This window comes from Phalacrocorax carbo, chromosome 14 (assembly GCF_963921805.1).
Source record: "Phalacrocorax carbo chromosome 14, bPhaCar2.1, whole genome shotgun sequence".
Lineage (NCBI taxonomy): Eukaryota > Metazoa > Chordata > Aves > Suliformes > Phalacrocoracidae > Phalacrocorax > Phalacrocorax carbo.
In genome coordinates, this window is record NC_087526.1 from 12,937,626 (window position 1) to 12,961,231 (window position 23,606).

Consider the following 23,606-nt stretch of genomic DNA (forward strand, 5'->3'; position numbering starts at 1 on the left):
TCTATGCTGTGTGTGTTGCTGTTCAACAGAGCAAGTTTTTATCAATACAGAGTTACAGGGAAGATTATTTTGGTACCCAGGAAATGTCTGGCCTGGAAGGGAAACCATCAGAGAGAAGAAGAGGTGTCTAGTTACCTCAGTAACAGTGACCAGCTGCTTCTCCCCCCTGCCATGAGCAGCACAGCCCTAAAGTGGACCAGACCCAGACTTGTTCTCACTGCTGACTCTCCAGTGGACAGCTACAACCACCAAACAGCCAAGACCTAATATCTACCTGATGCTGTCTCAAGAAGTATTGCGCGTCTATACCACTTGCTTTCTTGCCACTACAGATTTGTATCACAGGACTCATGTATTTGATGTAACCCTGGGTGGCTTCTCTAGTTCTCCAGATCAGTTGCGGCTGTGGAACTAAACTCTATCACCTGGAAGAAGCCCTGGATTTCTTTAGGCATATCAGCAGCCTGCCCCACCATCACCACTCCTCCAATAAAGTCCAGAGCGATGACCCCAACAATCTAACATATCACTTGCCTGGACATACAATGAACCCTAAACAGAGGAAAATTTGAATGATATTATGAAAAAAGAATTGGCCGGGAGGAAAATATTTACACTGTATTTGCAGTGTAAGGAAAACAAGTGGTTAATAACCAAGCTGCTCTATGTTCTGTGATCATAAGTCATAAAAAGTAGAGAAGGAATTCAGAAAACAAAAGCTTCAGGGTGTTATCAAAATAGAAAGGGAAAAAGAAAAACAAGCAATAGTAATCAAGGATTTCAGGCCGACAGCTCAGGCAAGAATCTGAAGCAAAAGGATGCGTTGTGCTAAGCTTGGCAGAATCACTTCTGCAAAAGGTCCCCCTTGATGGTTTATTTACAAACCAGAATTATAGTCACAGATGTTCTACCTTTTCAAAACTTGCCTTTCTGCTCTTGCTGGACATGGGGGTGGGGGCCACAAAGCCGGGCCCCACAAGGAGGCAGAAAGCTTGGCTCTTCTCTGAGTACACTCAACTATGTACAGGTCCAGGTCAGAACTCCATGTTTGTGAAAAGCTCTCATTGAAGATGTTTCAATATTTGCTTTTTAAGTCTTTGTGGTTTATGACACCCACTTAGAAAATGGAAAATAACATTCTTTCCCCCTTTTCTAAGCATGCATAATACTAGGCTGGCAGACACAGGGAGCGGGGCTGCCCACAGGAACCTCAATCCTATCCCTGGTTCTCCCCTTGGCTGACTCCACATGTCCATTGCAGTCAAAGGTAGAGCAACAGCAGCACAGCAATGCAGAAGGGCACACCTCTGCCCAGCCGCCTGCCCAAGCCTTCTCCACAGCACCAAGACACCGTTGCTGCCTGCAGTGATTCTGTGCTCCCATGCGCATCCTGTAAGGAAAGGCTACCCGAGGCCCATTTGACAGACTTACACCCAGAAGGTGGCAGAGAAGCTCATGGCGGAACTGAAATTTGAAACTAGGTTTCCCAAGCCCAAAGCTTACAGTTGTTGTTGCATTACCCTTCCGTTGCACTAGCTAATCTTCCTCAAGTCACTTCACCTTTCCGTTTTCAGTCTGGCAGCTCCAAAAAGGGAATACAGTTCCTTGAGATATAAGACTAACAAAAGAGGCAGCCACCCCTGAAAAAAACAGAAGACATCTTTGCACGGGATAAACCTTTTGTTTATCTCTGTGTGGATTCTAGGACTTGGTAGGAACATTCCCCAAGTGAATTACCCTGTTATTGTAAGGTAATGCAGCTAATGCTGCAAACCTGATTGGACATGAGTACAATCAATAGAGATAAGCAGAAGCAGCAGCCAAATTTGTTAAATAAATGAATTCTTGCAAGTTACTTGCTCAGCTGCTCCATCAATGACAAAACTCCCATCGATTTCAGTGGGAAGTAGGATCAGGCCCTGATTTCTGACACTGCTGATATCAGGATTCTGCTATATAACAGGTGATATAGAATTAATTAGAATTTTAAAAAAAGATTGAAAAGAAACCTCTTTCTCTGCCCCCAAACTTCCATGGACCCCTGCCCTACAATTAATCACCTCTGTTATTAACCTTTCCCCCAAATAGTAAAGCAACAGAGCAGAATGGTAGTGCCCACATTCCTGTTAAGATCTCACAGCCCTCATTAATAAACTTCGAGGTATCGGAGTATTTCAGGACTGTAGTAGGCTACAAACTAAGGGATTTCCTTTGGGTGTAATTTTATGTTCTTGCTTCACATAAAAGTGATGTACTTATTCCAGGGTCTTTGCCTTCTCGTCGGGCTTTTTTAAGCACTCAGTTATGCTCCTTTAGTGATATCCACAAACTGACAAACACAGGGCTGCCCACTTTATCAGCTGAAAGAGAACAGGAGAAATTAAACCCAGGATTAATCAGCTTGCATAGCGTGAAGATTTACTCCCTTACCTTACTGGTCAATCATCCTTGGGGCTGGAGAGATCTTCATTTATGCCCTGAAACTGCTCCTTCCACAGAAGCAGGAGGCCAACACAGAGAACACCCATGGGTTAAAACCAGCAAACAGCCACTCACCTTTGTAGACAACTATGTAGAGAGTTAAGTTAGATTCCTATTTAAATGGGTGTCAACCTAGAACAGTTAAAGTTTCTCCAGCTTTCTATCTTTGCCAATGAGAACAAGTCCAGACTATGAGTGCTTGCACATCTTGCTGTAAGTAAAATGGCACATCTGGATGAAAAAGACCGTAAAAGAAAAAAGGGTATCACTACTACCTGCCCAGCTGATCACTGGCTGAATAAGAAGGGGGTGAAATAAAGCTATGTAATCTTGTCAGGAGATAAAAAGAAACCTCAGAAAGTTCCAAGTCACAGTTCAGAATACAGCTTCACAGAGAGAGTCACAAAAGCACTCTCCTCCCACTTAAAACTTCCCTCTTGCTGAAAAAAAAAAAGCATCTCTGTAGCAACTGCAGAATCTGACCCCCTGGAAGATCAAAGTTAATATACTTTTCAGCTAACACAGTGCAACAACCAGAACAAACCTGGAGTTAATGTGGAATCCCCAAGCAACAGGCTGCAAGAGGATGCAGCAGACGCACATGAGTAACAGGGAATGGAAGGACCACCAGTGTGTTGGACAGACAAGACGACTCTTTTATTGAGGAGTCTTGCATGATCAGCGTAAACCTTCACTAAAATGCCTTTAGTATTATTGCATCAAATGCTGCAGTTGATAAAAAATAAGCTTAGGGCAGGCATTTCAGAATAGCTCTGCATCAGCCCAACCGTTCCTAAGTCCATGGTAGAATCCCCACAGACACTCAGAAGCTGAGTTTGGCTAAAGGTGAGCATTTCTGAAAATATTTTGAAATTTGTCAAAGGATTTTTAGAGATACCTAACTCTAGAAACCTACATTTTGGTACTTGCTTTAATGCCATTTGACATTTCCCTCTTTCTTTTATTGTTTGGGGTTTTTTTTCTTTTTAAGTTATCAGATCTTGCTAGGAAATGTGTAAATGTGAATTAAATGGGGTAGGGTACAAAAACAGAGGCCAATAACTAACTTTGTACTATCCCTGGGGCACAAAGAGATGTGTCCAGCAGTGTTTGGATTAAAAATAACATTTTGCAGCCATATGAATAACCCAAACTCATCAAAATGCAGTTACTTTAATTCACAGTTTTAATGTATTTATTTCAATTAGACCGTGATGGCTTTAGTCCATTACCTAGCTAATAAAGTGAATTAGATAATGTTAGTGCAGCAGTTAGCACTAGTGCTTTCTATTTTTCTAATAGTGCCCAAGATCTGTTTGTCAGGAAAGCGGTGCTGTTTGCGTGTAGAGATTCAGTAACAGTCTGACAGGTGTTTATAAATTGATGGGTCAGTTTTTGATTCTTTTCTTCCCACTAGAAAGGCACCAACTCTAAAAGCAATATAACTATTTCACAGAAAGTAATTCCTTAAGGATTAAGCATGATCAGCCAGTACTTTTAAAAACACATCTGTTTTTGTCAACACAAAACAATATTCTATTCAAGGCTTTGCTAAATGCTATTCACTACCTTTCATCCAACATGGACTGCTTTTTACCGTATACTGGAACATCAGAAAGGTTTTGCCCCAGGACAGGTGTTATCTTCCCGAGAGTTTGTAAACGGTCTTATCTATCCTCTCATACTGGAGGGGAAACCATACAAACCCAACAGGATCTGAGTAAAATCAAACAGTTGCAGGAATTCAGGCTACTTGAAAGAAGTACCTATACAAAAATCATGGAGATGCATGACTTTCTACACAGCTACGCTTAATATATTGGGCTTTTACTTAGCTTCTGGAACTCAACACTTGGTTATACCAGAAAACAGATACTGGGGTTTTTTTTCTGAATGAAAGACTTCTAAGAAAAATTTTTACGGTAGAGATACAGTCAGTGTGTACACATTTTTTTTAATCTTCTTTCTGTAGTGATGAACAAAAGTAGTACTCTCCACTAGGAACACGAGTATATAGGAAAGGCGTTACATAACATAATCATGTGTATAGGAAAGGAAACAGAAATTAGAGGCAAGCTTGAAAATGTTATGACTATCTTTGCCAGGATGAATTTGCACACTTTGTAAATTAATCTTATTTCTCCAGACACCCTATTTACATGCTGTTTCCTTATTTTTAATCATTACACGCTCAACACATGAACAGTTACTTTGCATTTACCTTTTTCTTGGGTGTGCAAGAACATGAAAGGGGCTCAGAAGTCCTCGACGGAAGGCGCACGTCTTTTCTGTTTGTTTGTGTCTCTTGGTCATCTTCCTCTTTTAGGTTGTGTAGACACAGACAAAATGGAGAGGGGAAAAAAGCAAAAGCTCTCCTTTCTCTCTACCTATTCAGACACTTTGGAACATGAAAACAACGCTAAAAATGGATCTATAATCTATAGATTACCGGGAACTATAGAGAGTGGATGAGAGTTTTCTTTCTGTCATCCATCCTACAGCCTTGGGAGAGTCCATGCCATTTCTACCCCCTGTACGCCAGTTCATGAAGCCTCCCTTCCTCTGCTTCTTTCTCTCTACACTCTCACATCCACACACACTCAATTTTGCCCTCTGAACTGAAGCAATGACCCATTCCTTGTGATTAAATTAGCGTAAGTAATAAGATATCATAGAGCTGATTGATTTCCCTAGCAATAGTTATTAACCAGCTCAATTCAGAGGAAAGCAGAGCCATTATTCTAAGCATTGATTCCTGAAAGGACTGCAGGAGAGGAGCGTGCTCAGATAGATGTAGCGTGCGTGCAAACAAATCTCAATCCAAAAAAAGGAAAAAAGGGAGGCTCCCTCTCCCAGCTGTCTACACAGAATCAGTTTCACCTTAGAAAACAAGAGACATGTTGAGTGATAAAAGAGGACTAGGTGAAATATGTGCTAAAGTTGTCACAATTATGAATCTGATTCAAGACAGCAGAGACTGAAGTTTGTTTCACCCAAGCTTTAGCTGTTTGGGAGTTTAGGCTAACCAAATTAGGGAGCTTCACCTGTTTTCTCACAGCTGACTCTCCTAGTAATGAACACAGCTGGCACAGCTGCATCTCTCTGAGAGCCTCAGTCGGTCCAATTCAGCATGTGACTATCGAAACACAAAGATATTTGGCCTCTGAGAACACACGATTAAACACCAAGCTTACTATTCACAGATTTGCCCTCTCTTCTTTTGCACATACTCCTCCAAAATTTTTTGTGATCCAAAAACTCTCGTTAGATCCCTCCTACTGCCTCCAGCTTTACTTCTCAGCTGCTTTCTGCAGGGTTTCATGCCACACATTACCATACAACATATGACCATAGACTCAATTCTCCATTTTCCTGTGAAGTAGCAGTGTTGGCTCTCCAGCTGAAGACGATAAAACTTTTTTGTAGCATTCAAGGCCCAAAGATAAAATGCCAACCTTCTAGCTTATATGCAGAGCCAGAAGACAACTTTTTTTGATCTTTCTTCCAGTCTTTCAACATCATTATTTCACCTGCTTGCATCAGTGTGAGGAAACCCACAGGCCCTTTTCTTGGAGTCCAAGCCCAAGACCTCACCAAGTATGGAAAGATGCAGGCAATTCTGGTCCCCCCAGATGCTGCCATCTCCTGCCATCCTGTTTCTTCCTGGCCTCAAGCATCCTTCCCATTATAGACAGGACAGTAACAACCTCTCCTTCTCAGGGCTGTGCTTCACCTCTGAGAAGCTGCCACTCATCCCTCAGTTCTCCACAAAAGAGTACGCTCAGACTGGGTTGCAATCACAGTCAGCTTCTCTAGTGAAGCCTCACCAAGATTCAGAGTGCAAATTGTACCCTGAACAGTTCTAAGGCCCTGAGAACCAGGAAAAGACTGCCTTCTCACAGGAGAGAGACCCAGATCTCTCTCACACAGCTACACAGTGAACTCTTTCAAAGAGAACATTCAAGCCACAAAACCTTCCTGTAACTAATGGCATGGTTGCCATGAGTTAGAAGAAGCCAGAATAGCGATAGACACCAAGTCATGGCACCATATAGAACATGTTTCCCTTCTCACATGAGTCTTGCTGTTACCACCCCTAGAGCAGAAGAGAACGGAGCCAAGCTGTATGTTCAAAATAAAGACCTGAAAACACTCCTGGGGCCAAGGGTCTATCAGGAAGGTGTTCAGGGAAGAGCACCGTAAGTGAGGGAAGACAGGCAGTGATGCTGGTTCTAGAGAACCAAAGTACTCTCTAAGCTCCTGACCCTGTCCAGAGCATGGGCTCTTCCTGAGCCAGGAGGATTTTGTTGTGTTTAATAGCCCCATTTGGATTTTTCTTCCATGAAACAATCTAGGAACTTTTTGAGGCCATGTGAACTTTTTATGATCCGTAACACGCTGTGGCAAAGAGTTGCATGGCTTAAATCTTTTTTGAAGAACAATTTGCATTGGTTTATATTGAACTTTTACAACAGCTTATCTCATTTGAAGCCCTCCTGGTTCTTTTAAGGCAGCTAGAACTTACTTTGTGGAGGGGAAAGGCAAGTATATTAAGTGACACAAAAAATCCATGGTGTGGGTAACCTCAGGAAAGTAGACTGGTACAGACTACAGAAAAAAACCATGACAGAAGTCAAAGGAAGTTTGTAGAGCCAAGGAATGAAGCAGTCATACATTGAAGCTATTAGAAACACTAAATAGCAACAAATAGGCCCACGGTAGTTCAATTACACTGCCATCAGTTTCAGTTCTGGTCCAAATAGCTCTCTCCTCTTTTAGAATTCAAAATGAGATGTATTACACTTTAAAGAATCTGTGTGAGCGTATGTGTGCCTATGGGACTTTTTCAAGTCACTTATTTGTCTGAATGCCATTGATTTTTCTCCTAATTGTTATTCACTATGCTAATTTCCCTCACAAATCTCACATGCTATTGATCAAAAAGTAATAAACTCTCCGGCAAACAAAACAAGCATTATTGCAATGTTGGGAAAACATCATTTAATATCAATACCATATTTACAATTATCTTTAACCCAAATTTCACCCGCAATGCAACGCATAATCAAAATCAGAGAGCTACAGGCAAAAGGGTAATATTAAAAGACTCCCACTAGACTATTTTCTAGTAGATTATAAAAAGAAAGGCTGAAATGGGACAATCTCAAACAGTTTAAAATATATAGTTAATGCTATAAACAAATGCTGCTGAATAAAGTATAGCCTCCCTAGCCTGTCTCCCTTCTGTTATTTGGAGACAGTCACCATGAAGATAAAACAGAAGTAAAGGAAGCATGAGTATCTGTGCCAAAATATCAGCCTATGGATGATCCAGCCTCATTTAAACTGTGGTTTCTGCATTTCATTTTATTTTTTTGATAAGGACATACTGGATTCAATCCAGTTTCCAGTACATGTCTGATGATTTTCCGCCTCTTGAGCTGTAATGGTAGCATCGACTGAGTGGTCCAATTTATGATCGCTGCAGTTCTGAATCTTGTTCCAAATATTATGAAAACCCCCAAACCATCAGTCGTCCTTTTAACCCCGTAATTTTCCGATTTTGTCTTTAATTTCTTATTTTCTTGACATTAGCTTGAAAATTATTGCTCCTTTTCTTCTCCAACATACTTTCAATGCAAACTCTAGGTAAGTTACTGCAAAGTGAAAAAAAGCCTGGTACAAAGGAGAAGATCGGGTCCTGTAGGGAACCCGAGAACTACTCCAAAATTGGACAGTTAAGTCAGATTTTTATTAACCCAAATACAACATATTCAGCTCTCCTTTTGTTTCTTCTATCCCCAAAGCATTTCTTGGCAGAAAATTGCCTGTTCCAGCTTCAGCCACTGTGTACGTTTTTGATGAACTGAGATGGGAACTTCAACCTGCACTGGATATAGTGAACTAGGTTTGACTGCTGACTGCAGGAAAAGAGGCATCACTGGAAGCAGATATATAACAAATCCTAAAGATTGGAGGGTAAGGGAGCTAGACGAGAACAAGCACACACAAATGGATGCTAGGACCAAGACACATAGTTGTGGGGAATTCAAAATCTGATTGAATCCCCAGAAGATATTTTTATTTGGCACCACGGCTCATCTTTATTTTAAACATGAGCATGGTCTCTCCTATTTGGGTCTGAAACTTCAAAACTTGTAGAGTTTTGTTCAAATGTTCCATTTCAATCCTACTCCATGGGAATCTAAGGTTCCCAGTTATTTTCCTATAGTTTTCTCTTCCTGCCCTCTCTGGACAGTTTAAAATCTATCTTTTACTAGTCCAAGCACACTCAGATTCAAAGATATTATTTCCAAGTTGCATATTTCCAAGAGCTACATGTCACAGAACGTGACGAACACAGAAATCTGTAGTGTGGGTGGATTTGTGAAAGAAGAGCTTTTGAGTGTGGCCTGCCATTCAACTCTGCACCTGGCAAAGAGTGAAAACAATCCCAGCAAGCCAACTAAAACAAAACAAAAAGCAGGAACGGAATCAGCAATCTCAGGGCAACTCTTGCCACAACCCTCCTAAAGTTTCACGAATCCCACATTCCCTCCAGCTGAAAGAGCAGCCAGGTTTCTGTCACTAACCGAAGCCACCAGCGTTCGTGTGACTGGCCATCTCCTGAACGAGGATTATTGAGGTAACGGGCCAGTTCCCTCACTGGTGTAAAGTGGCATCACGCCAATCATGACATACCAACTAAGAATCCAGTCCATGTTTTTTTGCATCTCAATAGGCAGAGATAGAATTATTTTGTCTCTGCAATTATTTCTGACTAATTTCTGCCATTATACCTCTTTGCTTCCAGCACACCCCTGGGGAAAAGTAGATTATTTCTCTGGTGATATCAAGCTAAGGCGCCAATCAAAACAGAGGTTATTAATAAAACACTGAAAAATATCTCTAATTAACTTTATAATATTTGAAATTCACATTCTGCTCCCCACACACCCACTTCAGTAGAATTTTGAAAATAAGTCAATTTTTGGAACAATCTGCAAATAACGCTATTAATAACATTCAGTAAATTGATGGCACACCCTTCCTTGAATGGCTATGTTCACTCCTCACTCCATTTCAAAACCAGATGTAGCGGAAATAAGCAGCCCAAGAATGGACAAGGAAAGGTTTTAGATTCAGGGAAAGACTTCCATATGATATTGGTGAAAAGATTTGATTTAGTGAGAAGATCAGGACGAGTGAGCAGCAGAGAGCACAGCGCATGTGTTCTGTTTTACCCTTATAACACAGGAACAAAGGAACATCAGGTAAAGATGAATGAAAACAAATTCAAAACCAATGAAAAAAAATAAAAGAAAAAAGAAATTCTGTTTCCTATGCAGCCCACAACCAAGTTATGGAGCTGATTGCCTCACATAAAATATCACTGATTTAAGTTTTTATAAAGATCCAAAAAGGATTAGTCATTGCCATTGATAATCGAAACAATAAGCTACAACAAAAAGACAAAAATATGGCCGGGCATGTGCCAAGTATTAACTGCCTGAGATAAAAATATCTGACGTGCAAAATGCAATTCCCCAGTTGTAGGGTATCATGTAGGGTTTCTTCTGAAGTGCCTCGGCTGGCTACTGATGGAGGCAGGATATTGAACCAGAAGACTTATGGATCTCATTTGCTGAGGCAATTCGTAATTCCTTATCTAGTGATTCAGAAGGCAATGGGTGAAGTAGCGTGGTGGTGCCAGTCAGGGAGTCATTGAAACAGGCACTAAGGGCATTTTGAGCAGACATGTCAGTGAATAAGGATTAGACACCTGAAAATGGAACGTTCTTTTTTAATGGAAAAAGGGAGTCGTGTAATGGAGGAAGCTGAGGACCGTGTGTGTAACTGTGGCTCAGACTGTGTCCAGCACACAGACAAACAACATTTCTGGCTCCTGGCACCTTTTGTGTGCACTAAAACTAAAGAAGAACTTGTAGCTGTTTAAAGAGTGCACACATCCGTCTCATCCATAGCAGAAAATCAGCATCTCTGGGTCTGAATTTTGTTTCCAGAGAAATGGTGTCAGGCTGCCAAAAGAAGGAAAAACTGAAGATGGGCTGCAAAGTAGGTATCAAACTAGTTGTGTAGTGCAGAAAAGGACATTAAGCGTTTTTTCCCTCAAGAGTTACAGACAAGAGCAGTGCATAACGTGGTGGCCAGAGCATTTTCCACTGATACAGAAACTTAGGGTCATGTCTTTGTTCTGCCTGATTCAATATCTGATCAATGAGACTGTCATTTCTGTTAAAATATCTTACCTTTTCTGAGAGAAGTGCCATCAAAACTGTTAAGCCCTTGGAAAAATTTTGAAATTTGGTAAGAATTTTATTTAAAAAACCAGGCTTTCCTCCAAAGAGATAGCAGCTAGCTTTCATGAGGACAAAAACTCCGAAACACCATTCAAGTATTTTGCTCTTCTTTCGGCTCCAAATCCAGATACACCAGAACACCCTAACTCTTCAGTGTGACAGCTTTTACTTAGCTTAAGAGCTTGTTCATCTTCACTACCGTTCTCTTCAAATTACTGTGGGCTATAGGACTACCAACAACAACAACAAAATTAAACTAGCCAATGAAAGCACCACCCAAAAGACCTCAGAACTTGTCCTGAGATTTGTATTTATGAAATTACACAAGTCCTTTTTATTTTTCTAGTTACGGAGGCACATCACAGTGTAGGGTAAAAGCGAGTCATCTCGATGAAACTTTGCTAGATACCAGTTCAATTTATGAGCCTTCTTTAAGCAATCACAGATTCTCATTACGAGATGTTATTCACCATAATGGTACAAATAAACACACACAGTCTGGATGAAAACAGTTTAAAGCAAAAGTTACCACAAACATTCAAATTGATGTTCAGCCACTGAGGTCCACCCTTAAAGCTGGATTTTGCTCACCAACGCTGCTATCACCTAGTCACAGATGATAATGTAAATCTGGGTGTAAATGGCTCTCCTCCCTTTCTATCAGCAGTTCTGAGGCGTGTCTTCTGTAGCACAGAATATGCCAGCTGAAGAGTCAGTGTTGAGATGAACACACACCAGCTCTTCCCGTTCATGCCGCTTCCAATCTTAGTAAATGACAGAAAAGTTCCTTTTTTTTTTTCCAAAGCAACTCCCAGTTATATTGTAGTCAAGCCTACACATAAGACTTTTTTATTTTACTAAATATGCCAAATGCAAAAAAAAAAAAAATATCCAAACCTACTTACAAATTCATGACGAACTAGCATGGAATTTTTTTAGGGCTACATTCTCAAATGGAGGAGGAATAGTAGATGGTGACACTGAGTTATATTCAAGAAGACCCTGCTAGGTTAAGGTCCTTGTCAGGAACACGGGACACACCTGGCTTGTCTACCTAAAGGAACACGAACTGTCAACTCTCACCGCCCAGGGCTGTACCCCTCCTCCTGCATTACTGGGTGGCTATTATGTAAAGTTCTCAGTCTTTCTTGTAGGATGATCTTGCCTCCTTGCATTAACAAACTTGCTGTGTACCAAGAACCGCAGCCCAGGTGTCCCACTTGCTGGGTAAACATCCTAAACTTATGTTACAGAATGAGTTTTATACCCCTTATAAATAAAACTCCAGTGCCAGTAGAGGAAAGGCACAGCATTTTCCACCAAGCAACGATTAAAGTGTTCTCCCAGGAGGTAACATCACTTTCCTTGAAACAGAGGAAGAAGTCAAACTTGGATCGTATGCATCTATTGTTCAGAAAGCCTCTCCCACCACAAATCTCTCCCTTCCAAGAAATTTGCAAGTATTTAATGTCTTATCAAAAAAGTATTGTTATGAATGAAAAAAATAAAGCCAGAAAAAATACATTATTTTTGCCTAAGTCCCAACCATTTCTCACCACACAAGTTTTTTTGGTGTCCAAGACACAAGGTGCACCGGCTTCATGAGTGGAACCAATAGTGTAGCTGTATTAATGCAAGACAGAAAGCAGCAGTTTTCCAAGTGAGAGTACATGGGTTTACTGCTGCTTCATTAGATGTGTTTCTCAGGAAACCCCAACCTTTCTTCTCCCCGTCCCTACAAAAACTTGTGAGGATGTCTTCATGAATGTTTCCAGGATGAATGCATTCACATCAAAACACTTCCCTTTACTGTTGACATAACAGAACATTTTCTAAAATCTGTACAAGTCAAGGAGAGGGGAGACATCCACTTGTTTTCACTATACAGCAGCAGCCTAGACTACACGGGGCTGGACAGAAATCATACTCCTTTGACATCCCAAATTCTCATCTCTCTTGCCTAGAACCTGTAACATGTCCGCAGCCACTCTGGTACAGAGCTGTGGTTTTTTCCTTACTGAAGCAGCTTATTCTGTTTTTCCACTCCCAAGTCAGTCCTCCTTGGTCAAAAGTTATCTTCAACATAGCCTAATAGCAAGAAACATTCCGCAAAGGCTGCATAGCATTATTTTGTTCTTAACATACTGGGAAACGAAGTGTGTGGGTTTTGGATTCTAGGATCCAGACCATCTGCTAAACCTATCAGAGGTTTGAATTCTAATTTGCTGTTGATTTAAAAATAGTCCCAGCATTACCCTGTCATTTTCTGTAAATTACATATTATTTAGTTTGCCATTTTTAAATATTATAGCGTCGTCTTCTCTCTTCCCTTATGGTTTAATTTAGATTCCTTATCATCTGCACTAGTACCATTCTTCCCTCCCAGTAACTGATCCTCGCCTCTGCCCTGTGCCAGGGAACCTACCAGACTACTCGCAGGCTTGAAAAACTGGCTGGCTCAAAAACTAACGCTGGTGTTTTAAGCTGAACGCAACTTCACCACTGATGCAAGATCTCATCTCTGTATAAAAAACAAAACCCAACAAAACATTATTTATTCTGTGGATTTCATTAGTTTACCTACAGTCACCATACTAATAATATGTCTTGCAGTAACTTGTATGACCACTTAAATGACCGGTAATTAAAGTATCACTGCCACTGTATTAAACTGACAAGCTTTGGAAAAATTTTCCTAGAGAGCCTCAATCTGCATTTTTCAGAATTAAGACGTATTTCATTCTCATCTTTTATCTTTTGCAGTGGACGCAGCACACAGCATTGTGGACTCTGCCATGTTATTGCCTTCTCAGTCCGTCCCACAATGTTAAATGTGACCTATTTTCTCAGAATATAAACAAAAGGGCTTCAGCCCACTCTTAATGGGTATTCAAGAAGCTAGTTCTGCCAGACACAATATTGGCCTTTTCTGCTGAAAATCAGCTAAAGCAACAAAGAAAGAGTTTAATTATACTGCAGATCACCTCTATGCTTCTGTAAAGCCCTACAAAAATTGCTTTTATTTGTATTTTTACGCATCACAGAAATGAAAGTTGCTGTTTCAGGCTCTGGCTGCAGCAGGAGACAGCGCAGGCTCCCCCAGCAAAGAGGAACAGAAACTGGGACTGATCCAGGTTTAAGCAAAACCTGACACTGCAGATCCCCACCAGCTCAGCTTAGTAAGGGATGATACAGCAGAGCTTTGTGAAGATCAGGACTTTTTATTCTTACTTGTTGTCTAGCCCCAGCCAGGGAAAGACAGACTCGAGGTCCCCATTTGATACTCTTTCTGAAAACAGCGGCATACGTAGATATTTTATCTCCTGGCACACTCCTGCCCCCTCACTTCAGACACTTGCTAGGAAAGAGTACTTGGCCCAAAGGGGACCATGTGCATGCTCTATCCTATTAATTATTTGTAAAACACACACGTCTAAAGCAGTGACTCTCAAACATGGCCCGCATACAATTAATTTATTTCTCATTACTCAGTTGTATTTTGGTTTAGCTATCAAAACTGCAGCTGTCATGAATTTGTGTGGCTGCAGATGCAGCCACATTAAAAATTAATTGCGTACAGAGAGCTACATACAAGCAGCTCTTGCCCCTATGAATCCACAGGCTAAGCAGGACGATGGATAGACAACAGGTGGGGGGAAAAAAAGAAAAGGAAGGAAAAAAAAAAAGGAAACAGTGATCTGACAATTCTTGGGAGTTTAAGCTGATATTTCCCCCCTATTTGTAATCAATCCCAAACTAGGCTACCTTGGAGTTATTATCCCTGCATAGGCAGAGCAACCCTACCTCTCTGGCACACTGAAACAAATCTGAACACTTCTGTAACGTTCACTGTAGATTACTGACCTGCTGCAAACTCTATAATCCCCAAAACAGTTCTTCCCCCAACACCTAAGTTTTCCTATTACAGGTGACTAAAAATCCAGAGAAAATCACCAAAAATCAAAGTAAAGGGATGTTCTTAGATGCAAAACCAGCACTACACGCATCCACGCACTGAAAATGAACCACTGCCCCAAGTGCTCGGTACCCCTAAAGATTTGTCTCATCACAGTTTATAATGGTTTATCATGCAAAAAGCTTTTAATATCTTTAGAATTATAGATCTTAGCCCTTTAAAATTGCGAAGATCAAACATCACACAGCTTTGTCCTCTTTTGTACAGCAGCCTTAGGAAGGGCACACTTATTATTGAGTGTTTTGGGGATTACAACCAAGAACTATCATCTACTGACCCTAGCACTGGGAACGCCAAAAACTCCTGCCACTGAGCCTGTTAGTCACAGTCTCTCTGGACTACAGACAAAGATTGGTGCATCTCCCAGAAGTTCAAATTGCCATATTTTTCCACACAATTTTAAATCTCCAGTTACAGATTTGAAGAATCTAACTCATTCTTCAGCCACTTTCTCTCCCCATGTCATAAAAACACACTTGTCCACATTTAATGGAGATGCACTTGGAGTGAGGACTGAGGCTTCGAGGAAAGGTACCACAACAAGGGATTCAACGCAGCTGGCTCCTGCTGCGCGTCAGCGAGGCTCGTGTCAAAGCCTACCAATTCTTCCAGGGAATTAAAGACCAAGAAGGGAAACAGAAAAAATTAAAGCAGAAAAACCCAAACAAGAACAGTACAGATAACGAGACCAGAGAAAACAAGCCATACGGTAGTAAAACAGACAGTGGCAGCAATGCTTACAGAGAAGCAAGCGAGACTTTACCACTCGCTCAGAGAGGTTTTAATCCCCTCAGTTCAACTCAATATTGCAGCAGCTTCTCCTAATGCTTGATGTGCTGAACCTTAGCTGCCCGCTGAAGGCTGGACCCACGAAAGCCACAGCGAGCGGCGTTTGGCAGGCCTGCTCCGAGGAACGCCGTGCCCTGGCTGCTCAGCCCGCCGGCACGCCGCAGCTGCAGCAAGCTCCAACAGCTGCCCCCATCCTCATTCCTGAGCTGGGATTTGCTTAATGTCAGAGGCAGACACGAGAGGGCTGTGGCAACACATGGTGGTGGCCTCCGGCAGACTCTTTAAACCATAAGTGTACATTAAGACTTTGTTTTGGCCAGACTCTCGTTTGGGTGGTTTATTTTTACTACTTTTTAATTACTCTAATTGAAGGGGGAATATTTCCCTTCATTTCTCCCATTTCAGCCACTTCACCTCCTCCCACCCACTCCTCCCTTTTGAGCCTCTGCCTGCAAACACCACTGTTAGTCATATTTCTGTGTTACACTGAAGGTTGGTTGGGCCTTCCCCTCCCTTCAATTCCATTGGAAAACAGAGAACAGATAAGTTTCATTAACTCCCTTGGCTTGTAGGTTGACACACCCTACCACTCATAAACACAGGGATTAGAGCTAAGTCCTTCTAATAAACAGAAGAGTGAAAAAAGATCTGTCCACTATTTGTTTAAGGGATTTTGTGTTTACAAAGGAGAGAGGAGCATATGTGAGCAAACCTGCTATTTAGCCCTGATTGAAGGGAGGAGAGAGTGGCCCAGAATAAGTAGGGAAAGGCTCTCCTCACAACCACTTGAAGCTTAAGAGAGTCCCCTCTACATAAAGGCTGGCAACCATGCCCTGCACGGTCACCTGCACAGCCCCTTACAGACCAGCATCATTGCAACTCTTGCAAATACTCAGCTAGAGCACGTTTTTGCTGGATACTACACAGCTAAAACCCTGACCTGCACAGTAGTCTTGATAGGGAATTAACTGGACTGACTTAATTGCTTTTGTGTATGCATTCAGCTAAACAGCACAAAGCGATGTTCCCCATTGTGGCAGATGAAGGAAGGCAAAATGCTTCTGTGCTCTCAGATCATGTGGAAAGGAGCAGGCTCTTCCAGAATAACTCGGGAAGCATTCAGCACCTGCTTTGCTAATGCAGAACAAGCTTCCAAATCCCCTGCAGATCTTTTGCTCGACATTTGATATCCATTTTTCACATCCAATTATTAATCTGCATATACTGAATTCTTTGTTTTCTGCAGATCTCCCTGATTATTTAAGCCCTGAAATAAGGAGGCAGAAAATGAGAGAGAAAATGAAGATCTGATTCCCAGATGGATGCTAAAATTGCGAGGGAGGTGGGGGCACACAGACTAAGTCATTATAATTCAGGATTTATTTCTTGTACTGCAGCCTTACTAAACAAACATTTGGATCAGAAGAGGCAGGATAGTTTAAGATTTAGTAGTGATTTCCGTGAATGACCCTGATTTATTCCAAGTTCTCAACACTAAAGCCTCACATTTCAAAGTCTTCCCTGTCCTCTGCTCTTCAGGACCATTGGCCTTATTTTACATTTCAACTCTTAGAGGAAGAACCATACTTCAACAAATCTCTCACTCCTGATATAACGGAATGCCTTTTATTTTTAATGCCATTGGGATATGCACTGTTACAGGCATTCCCAAAGATAGTGAAAGTGAAGAAGTCTATCAAATAGAGATCAGTTTGTAAAAAGACACTTCTCTGGATACCTCAGGTTGTTCTCTTCTTGGAGAAGAAAACTCTCATACAAATTCTTGTGTAAAACTGTCTTTTCACTAATGCCTTTTGAATTTTCACAAAACCCCCAAATAAACAAGTCTGTTCTGCTTTTAAAAATGTTTTCATTTTCTGATAAGGAATCGGATCCTGAAAAGGTCAGAAGTGGTACCAGCAGATTAGTAGGTGCTTCCACTGATTGCAACTGGGTTATGCAAAACACATCTCATTTCCTTTGAGCTCTCAAGCCAAGGTCTGAATACAGAGAGTGAGCAAATATAGAAGCACAGCTGCTTTAAGCTTCCTCCGATCCTCACTCATACTGCATAAGTGGTGCTCCTGCACCAAACAGCACTGCGATCAAACCCAGCTGATCCTGAGTTTATCAGAATGCTACTGTTTAAATTGCACTTGAGTTTTTACATTTTCCCCTAGTATATTTTATGGGGGCCCTTGTAAATCTGATAAAATGCTGGAGCAGCTATACCTACTAAGTGTTGCTAATGTTTCCCTTCACAATTTTTCCTGATGCTCTCCACTGCCTCGTGTGGTTACCGGAGTTGACTGACTGACTCAGCTCAAAAGGAATCCTTTCTCTCATTCTTTCCTTGGTTCAATGGATCAGAGATGGACACATATAACACCTTCCATGTGCATACCCCAGAGTGCTTAGCAGTCATTAAAATCAAATTAAATAAGAGAACATAAATTGCAAAACAAGGCAAATTAAAGAATTCTTTAAGACTTGATTTAAACTCACTCAACAACTCAAAACAACGGGAGGGCAGAAGGAATCCACTATTAGATTGATTCAACTGCTTTGCTCTACTGGAGAAATTAAAAAAAAACTGGGGGTGAAGGCCTCGCTAGCCAGATGGCATATGAGGTAACCCACTGACTCACCTTGAGTAGTTTCAGGTCACATATTAACGGGAAAGGTGACAGTTTTTAGTTCTGAGCTTCAGGAACCGTGTTAATGACCACCTGGAAACTCTGAAGTGAGTGCACAAGATGAGCTACCGACCTCCTAACCCTGCCTGGCTGCCTATGGACCCAGCTCACTGCAGTTCCATCCCCCAGCCACTGCATGGGCTGCGAGCCAACATCTGCAGAAAGAGCTCAGGAGAGACTTCCTCCAGGCCTCGCGGTAAGTTCTGATTTGATCATTATCTGCCTTCAACAGAAAAGCACCCACCACGTGCAGTGTGTTTAAGATCAGATCATTAACATCCAGTTCAAATAATGCTGTTTGGAAACCCCTTGGGTATCAGTTTCGGAAAACTTTCTCGTGGTTATAACACGCTTTAGCTCACAGGAGACTTCAGCGGTGAGGTCATCTGCCATGGACTAGATTGCAGGGTTTTCTGATGGCAGCAAAGTGAAGCACGTGTCTTTTCAAGGCTACGTTGCATTCCAGCAGTGGCTATCAGGTAATATTTACAGGAGTTGCTGTTTTAATTGTGCAGTGATTGTGTACTCTGTTACTCCATAGCACTAAGCGTGTCTGGTTCACCTTACGAGGCAGAGACAGCAAGCCAAGCTGTTAAATTGTCCTCCTTGAACTCACAAACCTTTATAAAGCAACATCTCTGCACATGAGCAGATTTGCTCCAGCTGAAACGGCTCTGCTTATCCATGTTAAGCCTGCCATGCAGGAGACCATTTCCTCTTATTTTTCCCCCATAAAAAGTTAAATTATTTAAAAATAAAAATTTCTTGAGTGGTTGCAGGTCACTCTGGATCAGTGAGGTTTAACTTTAGTGTGTTGTGATGAAATATTAATACTGAGTCAGTGTGTTTATTTCTTCAAGCGTCTGGAGCCGCTGAGTGTTTATGCCTCAAGATTAGTAGGAAGTGTGCCCATGCATAGCAGCCCTGTACTTAGAGAGTCCAAGATTTCAACATTCAAAGATTGTCCATGGCAAATCAGCTGCATCGGATTGTGTGTCAGTTCTGCTGTGAGACAGAGAGTTGTTCCCATGAGATTTCAATCCCATAACGAACCAACGGATTGTCAGGTTAATAACAGTGTTAGAAAGCCACGTCTCAGTCCTTTCATTTCCACTGCAAAGTATTCAGACTTATTTGGAGCAAGCAAAATTAGGCCATAAACTTACCACCAGCAGCTGAGATGGTAAGAGGGTCCCAATTTATTCTTTGTGACAGTAAATACCCTCTGGTCAGGTATAACTTGCTTTATGTTTCAGCATCTAAGACATAACCTGTTAAAAAGATAGAGAGAAATTCGGTTCTCTAAGTTTTGAAAAAAAATATATGAACTCCTCATATGGTAAACGGACACTGTTCAGTGGTTTATAAAAGACTTCCAGAGCGCCTCTTGTAAGACACAGCAACAGCAAACGCTGAGAGGTGGGGCTGGGAGAATTGTTTGCACAGAAGGCAGGGACGCCGAGGGTTGAACGAGTGCCAGGAAACCTATAGCCTCCCTCAAACCCAGCCTGCACCAGTTCACTCCATAAACATGCAGGACAGGAAGCCACTTGCCTTTCCCATTTGCAAGGTTAGAAGGGTCCTAAAGGAAGGGCAAGCGTAGGAGCAAAGGCAAACGTAGAGGAAAAAGGATACTGCAACGTCCTGCCGCAGTTTCTCAGTCTGTTTGGGGACAGATCCACTTCCCCTGTTCCTACAACAAGTGGAAACAGGATTTGTATTTTGGCTGAGAGTATCGTGTCATTTACATGGGACCATCTCAGTGTTAGTCTTTATGGGTGGGTGTTTCTCCAAATGGATGAGTCACGAAAGCAAGGTCCTGGCCCCACAGCAATGTTCAGGCTAGATTTCCTCACTCTGGTTTTCAGTCTGGCACTGACACTTAGTGCCAAAGCAGCTAGAGCTGCTTGAAGGGAAATGCAAGCTACTAGATTGATTTGGCTTTGCTGTACAGGAGGAAATACAGTACAATGCCTTACAGCTTACTATGCTGAGCAATTTTCCTGCAAACAGTAGCCCAAGATGTCTTTCAGAGTGAAATGACAAAAATGTTAGGTGGTGAGAGAAGGGTTCCCAGGCATAAGGATCCCTATGGAACATAGGGAATCTCTGCATGCACAGAGACTGATTGGAAAAATTTACAACGCAGAAAGCTAAGGGGATGCTGCTTGGCGAAGTCGCCAAGGAAGTGGCTCACACTGACAGAGGAAAGACAGCGCTAGTTGTCATGGGAGGGACACGCAGGTCAGGTTTCTGAGGAAAGCCGAGGTTTCAGAACCGCTCGCTTGCACTCAGGGCAGGATGGGCAGGCTCAGAGCAGCAAAACCAGCCTGTTTGCTCCTATGTCTGTGCTCACGTTTGGTGTTCAAGCTGCCGTGTAGGCGATGAGAACGTTGCATTCTAACTGACCAAGTCCATGTCTAGTGGATCCTTGCTGATGTTACATAGCAGTTTCCTAAAACACTTGAAGTTGATTCAGTACTCCCCACCAACTGCGATCTGGTCTATATACACACCGGTGTAGAGGATTTTTAATTCTAGTCCAATTATGTAAGAAAAAAAAATTAATGGACTTGATTAAAAAACTGATCATCTCTACTACCTAAAAGGCCTGAGTCAATAAATATTCCTTTCTAAAGAATGGTGCCAACTTCACAGACTCTATGCACGTCTCAGTGTATATTAAACTAATTTATACCTGCAGTATACAGCTGCGTAAATTTGAGAGCAAACAGAGATGCTGCTGTGATCCAACAGAACTGTAATCATTAAAGTTGCAGCATGGTATTCGCAATGGAGACTGGTTTTGCCCTTTTAATAATTCTTTTACATACCTGAAAAAGAGGGGAAAGGGAAATATTAATGCCCTTTAAAAGCCCCTCCAAAAATAAAGATAAGTATGTAGGCAGAAACACAAAGAGATTACCTCCACTTGACATAAACACTTCCAGCGTAAGTAGTAAGACACACAAAGAGGAAAAAATAAATTAGATAAGTCATAACAGTATTATAATAAAACTATAAAGCAGGAGACTGCTCCAGGCATTTGACATGCGTCTTGGCACTTTTAATGAGGCGGGGGGGGGGGGGGGGGGGTGGGGGGGGGGGGGGTGGGGGAAAGACTCAAAGAGCATCCTCAAGAGCTTATGTGTGGCGTGTACGTGTGTGCATGTGAATGTGTGCGCAAGAGGGAGAGAAGGCAGTGATGGTTCTCGAGGGGGAGGAGGATGCTGTTCACTGAGGCCCATCAGGTAGCAGTAAATCTCCACCATCGGGCACACCCCGCCTTGCTCCTCACGCTACATTAGGCATGTTGTACTCCCTTTGGTTTATGGAGGGTTGTGGTGCTAAATGAGCTAGAACAAGAGCTGCAGTATCAGGGGATCCAGTGACTGTCTCTACCAAGCAGCTACACTAAGTGAGGATTTCTCCATTTCCCTCTTCCTAGCTTAGGGTTGTGCCAGGAAAGGAGTCAAACACCCACCCCACCCCCCAACTCCTGCACGTGATTTATGCACACCCCAAGTTTCTGGTTCTGTATTCTGCATTCCAGGCCCTGGGAAAAGTGCCATTTACCTCAGCCATCACTAAAATTCAGCTTTGTGACTTCTTTCCTAATTTGTTAGCCTCTACGTTGCAGAGAAGCAGAGCATCACCAATTTCCTACAAAATCACTGGCATTTTGGATAGCCAGGGCACACAGCAGCATTCTTTGGAAAAGCAGAAATATGTCCAAGCACACCGTAAACCCACGATGCGAATGTAACTCTCGGAGCTGCTGCTGCCCGCTGGCATCCTCAGCCCCTCCTGGAACCAGCTTTCATGCTATCTCTCCCTCACTATCCTTCAGTTGCCTCTTGACCTTTCGGTATTTTAAAATAGATTCATTTTCATTTTTTATCATCTTTAACTAACAGCCACAGTTCAGGCCACCGCTGTATTATTTTCATGCCATAAGAGACGAAGAGCAGGTTTTGCACAAGCCGTGCAGGAATATAGGTGGGCAAAAATCCAAAACCAAACCATTTGCCAGACATTCATAACATTTCAAAACATCTTTCGTGTCACATTGGGGCAAAAAATCAAAACGTTTTAATGGAAAAAATAAATGAGATGGGATGTTAGAGTAAACGAGCAGTCTGTACATTTTTAATGTAGTGAACGTGGATTCAAGTTCCTCCTGGAAACCAAAGATGCAGCTTCAACCTTTGGTTTTCAGCACGCTCTATTATGGGACTCTAATCTGATAGCTGCTGAATCCTGACCAATTTTGTGAAAACGTCACTTTAACAATCTCACTGCTGTTGCGTTAGGGAACAGATAGCTGCACCGACAAAAACACAACACACAGTCTGAACTAGACCTACAGGATGTTCCGCTTAGTATTAACGACCATGTCTCAGAGGATTAATTGTGCTTTTGTCAAAAATCTAACCAATGCTTAGCTATAGATGAAGAGCAAATAGAAAGTTAGCAATGGAGAAACCCAAAAAATAAACTTCATTTTACCATCATTGAGTCCAAGATCTTGACTATCGCATGCAGTTCCAGTTGCCTCAGAGAAACGTAACGACAGAATTACAAAAATTACAACAGAAAAAGCAACAGGCCAGACAGACTAAACAGACTTGTAGAAAAGAGGGATGACTAAGGAGTGATTACAATAGAGGTCTGCAAAACCAGCGATCAGTAACAACTACAAGACCATCAACCGTACAAGGGAGGTTATTAGGAAACAATTATTCACTGCTTGTAATCAAGCAAGAAGCAGGGATTACCCAATGAAACAGACAGAAGGCTTCAGGCTACAAAAGAAAGTATCTTTTCATCCTATACGTATTTAAACAGGCACTTGTTGCTAAGGGATTTTCTGAAGCCCCCAAAATATGAGCACTTCAAAAAAAAAAAAAAAAGGCATTAGAGTTTCATGAGGACAGGTTGGCCCACATGAACAATAGCAAGTATTTCCTGGGAGCCTGGGTTATGTCAGGACGTGCAATCATGGCCTTACTGGAGGAATGGGAAGACTTATCTTGGATGTCACATGCTTTTGCAGCAAAGCTTGGTGTCACTGAAGGACGAAAGTAACCAAACATACCACAAACTACCTGTCTGCCTCCCTAAACGCAGACAGGCACCCTCAGATGTGCAGGGGAAAGTCGGTCAACTGCGGGACAGCTGAGTTTCCGCTGATCATGGGAGGCTTTAGCCTGTAAACTCTTGTACTTCCCCCTTCATCTGAGAATGCCAGGACCTTGCCTTGCTCAGCATAAAGACTTTCTGAAGCTGTATGTTTGTTGGACACATATGACATCACATCTAGAAAGCCAAAGTGCTAACCAA

General features: G+C 42.0%; 1 long non-coding RNA gene across 1 annotated transcript in view; it reads right to left on the minus strand.

Annotated features, from left to right (window-relative positions):
- Positions 1-23,606, minus strand: part of LOC135315674 (uncharacterized) — a 300,200-nt gene that overhangs the window by 86,461 nt on the left and 190,133 nt on the right. Inside the window, exon 4 of the long non-coding RNA XR_010375148.1 lies at positions 19,430-19,534. This is a non-coding gene — a long non-coding RNA (uncharacterized LOC135315674). The remainder of the gene's footprint in view (positions 1-19,429; positions 19,535-23,606) is intronic.